We start from the raw sequence: 11,683 nt of genomic DNA on the forward strand, positions 1-11,683 counted from the left end.
CCTACGTGGTATTTACGACGATTTCATCCTACGTGGTTTTTACGACGAATTCATCCTACGTGGTATTTACGACGATTTCATCCTACGTGGTTTTTACGACGAATTCATCCTACGTGGTATTTACGACGATTTCATCCTACGTGGTTTTTACGACGAATTCATCCTACGTGGTATTTACGACGATTTCATCCTACGTGGTTTTTACGACGAATTCATCCTACGTGGTATTTACGACGATTTCATCCTACGTGGTTTTTACGACGAATTCATCCTACGTGGTATTTACGACGATTTCATCCTACGTGGTTTTTACGACGAATTCATCCTACGTGGTATTTACGACGATTTCATCCTACGTGGTTTTTACGACGAATTCATCGTACTTGGTATTTACGACGATTTTGTCCTACGTGGAATTAACGAGTCCCGCGTTCTTTTTTTTTATATTTCGTCGTTATTTCCTCGTTGACCTACGAGTCCTTTACGACGATTTTTTGTTTGTGGAATTAACGAGTGTTATGTTTAAATCCCTAGAATCCGAAACCCCCAAACCCCATATTCCTTATTTTCTACTTCATATATTCCAAACCTCATCTTTATTTCTATTCCAAACCACAATTCCCACATTTGCTTATTCATAAAACAAACTCCCAGCATTCCCTTATTCATAAAACAAACCTCACATTATCTTATTCATAAAACAAACTCCCTCATCTTATTCATAAAACAAATACATCAATCGGATACATCGACATTCTCGTCATCACTAGAAACATCATCATTTTCATTAAACTCGTCTTCAACAGCTTCGTCTGTGGCATCATCGGTAAGATCTTCGTACTCGTGATTATGCGGATCAATGAGAAGGATGTCATCAATTTCTTGTTCAGGTTCCTCGACTTCATTTATCTGTTCTTCTTGCAATGGTGGTTCTTCTCCACTGATGATTCGTCCTCGAGGTGTAACTTTGATCACTGCTAACCAATTTATACCTGAATCTCTCATCCGAGGGTATGGAAGGAAGCTAACTTGGTCTGCTTGTGAAGCTAAGATGAAAGGCTCGAATTTGTTGTACCTTCTTCCACCGTTGACATCAACTACACCGAATTTGTTAGACCGAACACCTCTGTTGACGACGGGGTCGAACCATTCACATTTGAAGAGGACGCATTTCAGCTTCAGTATCCCTGGAAATTCGACTTCAATAATCTCCGTCAAGATCCCGTAGAAATCTGTTTCCCCTTTCACACATATTCCATAGTTACTGGTCGCCCGCTGTCTACCATAGTCATATGTATGAAAAGTATAGTCTCGTGTGAAATACATCTGTGATGTGGTGACCTTTACAAGTGGAGATTGAATTACTTCGTGTAACCACTTAGGATAATCTGCATCGTCGTCGTCATAATCAACCTGCAAAAATAAAGAGAATGTTAATGAAATACAGATAATGTATGAAATTTTTTTTAGTTAATACCTGATTCCGCAACCACTTAATGAAGTGTTGATCTTTCCTTTTGTCTACGTCACTTGTGGATATACCAGGAAATGTTTCTTCGACTTGAGAAACAAATAGGCTGTAAAATCACATTTTATAGGAATGAATCTCTCGCAATTATACAATTAATTATACTTATATGTGTTTCGAAGTGTCAATATATGTTACCTTTCAAAATAACGCATCAATGGATCTTCGCAATTGAGTAGAATATAGGTGTGTGCACTATGAGCGTCTTGTTCACTCGACCACCAAACCTCTTTAGACTTTCCACCGAGTCGCCCAATCTGGCTAAAGATGTCTGGAACACCAGCAACTGCATATGTTGGCGCAACACCACCATCATCATATCTTCTTGGAGCTCTTCTCCGTGTACGTACTTTTGACGCAAAGTAGTACGATGTGAAGTGAGAAACTTCTTCCGTCAAACTTCCAGCAATTATAGAACCTTCAACTTTGGCGAGGTTCTTTGCTTTTCCCTTCAAATATTTCATGGCTCGCTCATACTGATACATCCATCCGTAATGTACAGGTGCACGAAGCAATGCCTCATATGGGAGGTGGACAGCTAGATGCTCCATGACGTCAAAAAATCCGGGAGGAAATATCTTCTCCAAGTTGCACAATAAGATGGGAATGTTCTCCTGAAGCTGTTCCACGACTTCTTCTTTAAGAGTGTGTGCGCTCAGATCCCTGAAAAATGTTCCAATGCCTTTTATATTCGAAAAAAAATTAAACACATTGTTAGTCATATATTATTTTGTAAATTATTGTGATATAATACACTACGTACCTGCAAGTGCTTCATGTACGTTTGTTGGAAGTAGCTCCGCAAATGCAAAGGGCAGTAGTCGTTGCATAAATACATGACAATCATGACTCTTCATCCCGGAGAACTTTTGACCCTTTTCAACACATCTAGAGAGATTCGAAACATACCCATCGGGGAACTTCACTTCTGATGCCACCCAGTTGAACAACACCGACTTTTTTTCTGAAGATAATCTGAATATCGGAACGGGAACTTGTCCATTGCTTTTAATATGTAACTCGCTTCTTGAGCAAATATCCGGCAAGTCCAACCTCGATTTTATGTTGTCTTTTGTCTTCCCTGGGACATTCAATATTGTATTCATGATGTTCTCAAAGAAATTCTTCTCTATATGCATCACATCGAGGTTGTGGCGCAGAAGAAGATCCTTCCAATATGGCAACTCCCAAAATATACTCTTCTTGTGCCAGTTGTGATGAACACCGTAAGAATCTGGCATATTACGAGGGACATGCCAATTACCACCCCAACGAACTGTTTCGTTAGCTCCGTAGTAGTCGATTTGCGCTTCAATTTGTTCTCCAGTTAGATATGGAGGAGGAGTGTCTCTCACAACCCTTTTGTGCCTAAACAAATTCTTGTTTCTTCGGTAAGGATGGCCAATGTGAAGAAATCGACGGTGACAATCAAACCAACTTGTCTTCCTACCATTCTTCAGTTGAAACGCATCTGTCGTTCCATTACAATATGGACAAGCTAATCTCCCATGTGTAGTCCATCCAGACAACATCCCATAGGCAGGGAAATCACTTATGGTCCACAAAAGCATCGCTCGCATCGTAAAATTCGTCTTCGTTGAACAGTCATACGTCCTCACCCCTGTTGACCACAAATCCTTCAACTTTTTTATCAGTGGTTGTAGGAAAACATCCAGGGACCTTTTTGGATGGTTCGGACCAGGTATTAATATGGTCAAGAATAGTAACTCCCGTTGCATGCACATCTCCGGTGGCAGGTTGTATGGAGTAAGAAAGACTGGCCACAATGAATATTGTCTCCCTGACATTCCGAACGGACTAAATCCATCTGTGCATAATCCGAGATACACATTCCGGATATTGCTAGCGAAATCTGGATGTACTTTGTTGAAATGTTTCCAGGCTCTTGCATCTGATGGATGAGTCATCTCACCATCCGTCTGAGTATGCTCGGCATGCCATCTCATCTTTCCAGCAGTCTGCTCTGATTGATACAATCTTTTCAATCTGTCTGTAATTGGTAGGTACCACATCCTTTGGTACGGTACCCTATTACGTCCTCGTCCTTGCGGCTTGAATCGTGGCTTCTTGCATAATCGACATTCTTCTAGCTTCTCATCATCTCCCCAATAGATCATGCAGTTGTCGATGCAAACATCTATCATCTCCGAAGGCAACCCAAGACTATAAACCAGTTTCTGAATCTCATAATAAGAATGAGCAGACACATTGTCTTCCAGCAAATACTCTTTAAGCAAGTCCGCCCATTCGTTCATGCAACTTTCAGGTAGATTGTGATCAGTTTTAATATTCATCATTCTAGCAGCTAACGACAATTTAGAGAGACCTTCTCTACAACCACTGTAAAGTGGTTGATTCGCCGCGTTTAACATTTCGTAAAACTTTTTTGCATCTATATTAGGTTCTTCATCTTCATCATGAGCTACGAATGCATCAGCTACCATATCATGAACCCTATCATAATCTACCATCTCCTCCTGATGGTAACTATGTTCATTATGCAAATGATGATCAACCGGTTCTTTTTCCTGAAAATTGCTATTACTACTACTAGCTTCATTCTGATCATAATTAAAACCTTCTCCATGTTGAAACCAGATATAGTAATTTGGCGTTAAACCTCTATTTATTAAATGCTTCCAAACATTTTCACGGTTTGCCAGTTTCGAATTGTTGCATTTCCGACAAGGACAGAACATCTTACCACTTTCTTGGGCGAGCGGTGTTGAATCTGCTTGATGCATAAATGTCTCCAGACCCGCAAGGTATTCTTTCGTCACTCTCCCGTTAGCATCTCTATGCATATACATCCACTTCCGCAACTCGTAAATAGTCCCGGAGCCAGCCATTTTTTTTCTTTCACGCTTTTTGTTGTTGGTGTGTTTAAAATGATGTTCAAACATCCATATTTATAGGAAATTTCGAATCTGGTGGTTGCAAGTTTCCTATGAATTTACGACGAAAATTAATTAGGTGGCCAAAAAAAACGTGTAACACCTACAAAGTTGGTGGATTCAAAAATTTTCTCGCTAAATACACGTAAACTATTTCCTCGTAAATAACACGCAAAGTTTACGCCGTATTTACGAGGAAATAGTTTTTCCTCGTAAAATACTCGTAAAATTACATCCACTTTACGACGAAACACTTTTGTCGTTACGTTACGAGGAAATAACGATGACTTTAGTTTTTCACTTAAATTCCTTGTAAAATCGACGTAAATTTACGAGGATTGTTTTTCCTCGTTAAATTTCGTCGTTAAGCATGTGTTTTCTTGTAGTGTTTCTTGCGTAAAAACTAAGGTAGGTCTAAAATAATAAACTGGAAACTATATATATAGGAGCCACAGGCGGCTATAGGAAAGAAATAGGAAATCTAGGGGAAATCCCGGAATATTTGGAAAATTCCTTTTTTTATCTCTGTCGCTGGAGCAGGCACTCAGGCTTCTCCGGTTGGCTGTTCCGCACGAAAGACTCCAAATCATACTTTTCTCTCTTGTTTTCTTCTAAAAATCCCGAAATATTTGGAAAATTCCTTTTTTTATCTCTGTCGCTGGAGCAGGCACTCAGGCTTCTCCGGTTGGCTGTTCCGCACGAAAGACTCCAAATCATACTTTTCTCTCTTGTTTTCTTCTAGCTGGTCCATTTCCCATCCAGTTCAACTCAAGACCTGTTATGACTCGAAAGATACTAAAAAGACTCGATAAAACCTTGAAAACTATTAGTAAGACATACGTATAATGTGCCAAAAACACAGTTTATCAACTCCCCCAAACAAAATCAAGTACCAAGAACCGAGATAAAGGTTTGAAAGTGTGGGAACTCGCCTATTCTCAGCAACCATACAACAACCATGAATCTCTGAACCATATAAACAGTTTAGCTAAAACGACACATCCTTGCCAAGAACCCCACTGACTGCTGTTCAAAACGGCTCCATACTTTGTATCTCATACCTGCCAAAGTTAAAACCTTCCAGACAAAACTTTTTATATTCAGTTAAGAGTAGTGTGAGCTTCTCATCATAGGCATTAGATAGGGTAACGGTCTAGGTATGAAACATGACTTTTTGTGTTTAAGTGGAGCTAATCAGTGTTTAGGGGTTACCAAATTTCGTAGAGGATGCAGGATATCGCGCAAAATTGCAAGAGAGGATAGATCCATTGATGTCCACAGCCTCTACTCGTTTTTGCATGTTCTTCTTTAGGAACAATCGCTCTGATCTGCATGGTTCTCATCTCTTTTCTTTACACTCCTTCTAATTTACCAGTGGCGTCTGTCTTTTCTTAAGAATCTTCTCCTTCTTCATCACCTTATTCTGAAGTACATAAAGCTTAAATAATATATATATTTTTTTCCTGAATAATACATAGGTGATTGTGGCGAAGCAGGAGGTAACAATTGTGCTAGTGACATGCCACTGGAGTTCTTGACCTCACATTAAGATACTAAATAACAATTGCATGAGGGCGGAACAAAGGCTTTAGGGTTTTACGGTGGGTACTAGGTAAAGATGAGCTAGCCACTCAGGGTCAGCAAGATGGATAAAAAGAATAAGAAGTCTTGAGTGTTGATCACGTTAAACCCTATTCTAACGCCCATAACAAGAAGAATTGCTGTCAAAATTAGGGTCAAGTTAGATGGAGGTAAGTCGTTCCAGAGTAACCTAGACAAGCTGAAAGCTTTTGGAGAACAAGATGATGTAATGTCAGGGTGGTCTAGATCCACATGTGCGTCTGTTGCTTCTGCTAAGGTCACTGAATAAGATGAATTAGAGCACGAGGGTGGTTAATACACATCATAGAATAAGGTCCTGATTCCCACAAAGTTTGGACTGACTCGATCTTAACAAACTGACTCGATGAAGACATCAAAGCGGACTGACTCTAAACATAAAAAACCAAAGGTAAACGATTAGTAGCAGATAAGCGCCTCCCCCAGACTTACTTCTCACCATCCCTGGTGAGAAAATAATTCAAGGACAGGCTAGAATAATAAAGAAGTGCAGGAAACAGAAACATAAATAGAAATAGTTCAAACGGATATAACAATGGAGATAGAACTAGGAGACTGCTTAGTCAGTATCATCGCTCTCAGACTGGCCCGTGGAACGCCTGTTCCTTCTGCGTGGAGTGGCCCAATGAGTCTCTTCGTCACCCCTTGCAGTTGGACACACACGGCGTGAATGTCCAAACTTAAAGAAGGAAAAAGAGGTTCCATTGCAGTCGTCTGATGATTCAGAGTCTGAGGAAGATGGAAAGGTGATGAAGAACCTTGTTGCATTTGGTGCACGCAAAGAGGAATCTAGTGAATCCTCGGATTCAAATGTTGGTACAGATGATGAGTATCACGTGCTGTACAACAAGTGGTTGAATCTCAAGGATTAGAATGTGAGATGGGAGAATGTGGCTCAGAAGCAAACCAAGTTGCTTGAAGAAGTGCTGGAAGAACTTGCGACTGTAAAAGAGAAGAATGAGTCTCTGGAGCAGGAGGTTAGCAAGCTGAGGGAAATCCAGCAGAAGGGGCTGTCACAGTTCGTGCAGGGGAGCACATCAAATAGTGGAGCCAAAGAAGTTCGCCAGCAAGTACGTCGGGACGTACAACAAGGAGTAAGGCAGGAAGTTCTACAGCGCATAGCTGTGAGTAACAAGCCGAAAGTAGTACATCAGTGCAACAACGTGAAGGTCAGACAGGAGGATCTGAAGCATGGTTGTGCAGCTGGTACAAGGAAGGAGACTGATCGGTGCATCAGCAACTGTGTCAGGCCAAGCAAGAAGCAACATCGGATGTGCTGTTGGTTCTGTGGGAAGGGTGGACATAAGAAGGTGGAGTGTTTTGCTCGTGAGAAGAGAAGAAACATGGCCAAGAAGGTGAACAAGACGTTCATTAAATCCAAGAGGGTTGAAGAGGTATCTTTAGCCAATAGTGGCTTACTTGATGAGATCAAGGATGAGACATCAAAAGATGGATGCAGCTCTGTTAGGAGTGATCTTGAGGTTGATCACGAAGTATCATGTCTAGAGCCAGGACACGAGGTTGTTTGTGGCACAAAGGGGAAGGAGATTGAAGTGTGTCAGGAAGTGATGCGAGATGATCTTCAGAAGGATGATAGTGAAATCACCCCAAGACAATAGCAGCGAGTGCAGAGGGCACTCGGGTTGGATGGGGAAGGGATCATGGTCAAAAAGACGACACATGACGGAAGCCAGGTCCTCAACAGAAGCTGGTCGAAGCTGGTCAAAGGGTAGTTCGACAGGTGCATCAGGTCGTGATACAGTACATGTTATTCCGCTGCAGCAGGGGCTGTGTCATGATTATACATGAAGAAACAGATTGATGGGTCTGTAAGACTTGAGATCTAAGCATCTGTGTTTTAGCTTAATATGCAATCAAGCAGGGGGAGAATGGTGATGTTCTAGTACAGAGAATGCATATCTCATGGGGGAGAAAAGCATGGTGTGGTGCACATCTCGTAGGGGATAAAAGCACATTTGGTGTGGGAGTTTCCAGGTGAGGAATGTGGTTGCAACGTGGTTGCTGAACCAGAAGAATGTTGTGCTTGATCGGCACACAAAGCTAAAAGGGGGAGATTGAAGACGTAAGATGTCTGCCCTGAATTAGTCGATGACGTAGTTGCTGAAGCAGACGTCGGGTTAAGTGGTGAAGACCATGTGAAGTCAAGATGCTGAGCTGGAGTCATGTAGACTTGCAGAGCAAGAGAGTATCTTTGAGATATAGAAAGAGGAATAAACTTGAGGAGCAATTTTATGACTTAAGGGAAGAGGAATAAGTGCATTCCAAGAAAAGGAAAGTTGAACTTAATCTTATGGAAGATGTTCATATCCATGTTGCCTTGGAGACTAGGATTTTAGGAACGTGGAGAATAATATAAGATAGCTATGGGTCATCTGTAGAGAGACAGAGACACGAAGGCTGATCTTATAGAGAGAGAAGCTTTTGGAAGTATTCTAAGGTCGTGCTGAAGCAGTGGCTGAAGTACTTGACGGTAGAGAGACATAAGCGGGTAGCTTAGAAATCCTTCAGTGTCGGGTGTTAGGGTGTTAACACTAGACGAGTAAAGCTGAATAAACAAGGTCTTGTAAAGATTGTTTAAAAGAGATTCTAATAAAAGCTTTGGTGTTGCTTGTGTATTTGTCTCTTGATTTATCTTCTGCATTATTCAATTATGGTGTTATCTTTGCACTAACAGCGCTGACAGTGTCTCCAGTTCTTGCTGTTTGCTTTTGGATATATGTTATGATAGAGTAGAAAACCCAATCTGCTTCTAGTCAACAAGACCACTAGTGTTATTTCTAAAGTGTCAAAGCTGCTTCACGACGGACAAGTTACTCTTGGGGCGTCAGATAACAGCTTCTTAGGTACTATGCTTCAACAAGCTCATGTAATCTAAAATCTTTCCTAGGGTTGGGCGTTCGGGTACCCGTTCGGGTTCGGTTCAGATCTAATCGGTTTTCGGGTTTAAAGATTTCAGCCCCATTCGGGTATTTCTAAATTTCGGTTCGGGTTCGGTTCGGATCTTTGCGGGTTCGGTTCGGGTTCGGATAACCCATTTAAATTATTTTTAAAATTTTAATATTCATTATATGCTTAAAATTTCTCAAAATCTATAAAAAAAATTATTTATTACATATAAATTTGTATAATTTATGTCAAAATACCTAAAATTAAGATATAAATTGGTTTGATTTGAATATTTGGATAGAAAATCAATAGATATTTCATGCATTTTGGTATTTTGAATATATTTTAGCTATTTTAGACATTTGCTTTTGACTATTTATGTATATTTTCAACTATTTTAGACAACTTAAAAGTATCTTATATAGTTTGGATGTTTTTAATATATATTAAATCTAAAAATAAGTAATATATTTAGGTATATAAATCTATTTCGGTTACATTCGGGTACCCGAGATACTTCCGTTCGGGTCGGGTTCGGTTTCGGTTCTTTAGATACCAAAATTTTGAATCCGTTCGGATATTTAATCAATTTCGGTTCGGGTTTGGTACTACTTTTTCGGATCGGGTTCGGTTCGGTTCTTCGGATCCGGATTTTTGGCCCAGCCCTAATCCTTCCCCTGCAAGTTCATGAAAAAAGTCTAACTAAGTCTTGAAGGTATCTCTCTAAACATATAAGAATTCATCAAAATTCAAAAGGTGGATATTTATTCAATATCACAGAACACATAACATACCTGTAAGTAACCATCGGTCCCATGTACTCATCAGACGATAACAGTTCGACAAAGCTCAATACTACGCGTTGACTTGGTGGTTCTAAACACAACATCGACTGATTCAACCTTCCCCCTAATCTCACCTCCTAGACGTCTTCTCAAACCGATCTCCACGCACCATATACTTTTCTCACCCTCATAATCCCACCACTGGGTCTGATTACCGACAAAAATCACAAGCTTCCGATCAACACTACCCATTCTAGACTCGTAACCATACTGATAGACACAAGGAGGCAAACCATGAGCACCTTTAACTTTAACAGGTCTCCAAACTTGCTTCTTCAGATCAAACACGATTACCAAATGCCCAAGAGAACGCCCAGGACCAACGTTAAACAGCATACCATCAACCACACAAGACGATGCTTGCCACAAACCCCTCAATTCATGTCCACCGGCCCATGTTTCTAGCGTACGTTCTCTAGGATCGTAAGCGTGACACCACGCACGTGGACTCAACGTGTAAATCCTCTGTTTCACCACAGCGTACGTCACGAAATCAATCCTCACGTTAGATAACGCCGGCCACGTCGACCTAAGCCAAACCCTTCTCTCGAGATCAAACGCTTCAACCCAATCCGCGGACGGAGTCTCGCACCCTCCCATCACGAATATCTTCCCGTCGATCACTCCCGTACCGAGCCTCCCTCATCCCGGAGAGCGAGTGAGACGTGTGAGACAAGCAATCGACGAGAGTCACGTCCGAGGTGTGTCTCCGGCCGCCGTCGCATCCGCCGATGACGTATACCTCACGTCCGATAGCCACGACGGCGCATCCGTAAGGAACGGGAGGGAGCGAGTCGACTCTGCGCAGCCGCAAAGAAGCGTTGTTGTTGGTTCGGTAGAGGATATGCCAGCGCGGGAGCTCGTGAGGAGAGAACCCGAGCAAGGCGGAGAGCTGCGATCGCGCGAGGCGGAAGTTGTGGGAAGCGATGAGGCGACGAAAGTGGGAGGAGACGAGGGCTATCGCGGGGTATTCGTACCTCGAGAAGCTTGCGACGATGCATTCGGTGACGTCTACGGGTACTGATTCCAAAGAACACCTTCGAGTCGTCGTTATAATTCTTGTTTCTCCTCCGGGGAGTTCTTGCGGTGATTTCTTGTCGCCGTTATCGTAGTCGGCGATTTCGGACATTACAACCATTGCCGCTACTTTGTGAAGTCAAAAGATCAGTTTGCAGCAAAATTTGATTTGTTGAAAGGACTCGTGTTGGTTAGTTATAAGATGAAACCATGCAGAACGTTTTTTACAGAAAAAAAAATAGCTAGATTTTGACATTTTGAAATCCCGAAAATTAAAATAATCTTTTAAAGCAAATTATGATTTTGTATATAACTTATGGATTTTAAAGATTTACTAGACCCTTATCCGCAAGGGGTATTTATTTTTTATTTTTAGTTTTTCGTTTATAATAAATGATATATTTTCAATAGTTAGTCGTATAACATTGAGTAATTTAGTGTGTGTACGTGTGTTACAATCTATTGTATTACCAATATTTAGTATCAAATAAATAAATTAAAAAATATATATGAAGAGAGTTATGTATTTATATAAAATATATAAAAACAATTTTTTGAAGTTAAAATCTGAAGAAAGAGAGAAGTACGAGTTAGTATGGTTTACAAAATTGATATATGATTCAACAATAATTTTTTGAAGAACATTTTATTTATGCAACTTCTATAAATTTGTAAGATATAAAATTGTTTAGATTTTGTTATATTAAATCATCGATATAAATGATGATTGATCCGCAAGTTAAGGGGCCAAAAATATTATGCTAACCAATTTTCGGGAATGATTGGTAAGTGCTGTAGCTTTATATTTTTTTCTGTAGAATTTAATCTGTAGATTTATTTGCTGTATCTTT

The 11,683-nt window shown here is 40.6% G+C and overlaps 1 pseudogene; it reads right to left on the reverse strand.

Annotated features, from left to right (window-relative positions):
- Positions 1–9,794: 9,794 nt before the first annotated feature.
- Positions 9,795–10,953, reverse strand: LOC106330378 (annotated as a pseudogene).
- Between the last annotated feature and the right edge of the window lie 730 nt (positions 10,954–11,683).

The sequence above is a fragment of the Brassica oleracea genome, chromosome C3 (genome assembly GCF_000695525.1).
Source record: "Brassica oleracea var. oleracea cultivar TO1000 chromosome C3, BOL, whole genome shotgun sequence".
In the NCBI taxonomy this organism is placed as follows: Eukaryota; Viridiplantae; Streptophyta; class Magnoliopsida; order Brassicales; family Brassicaceae; genus Brassica; species Brassica oleracea.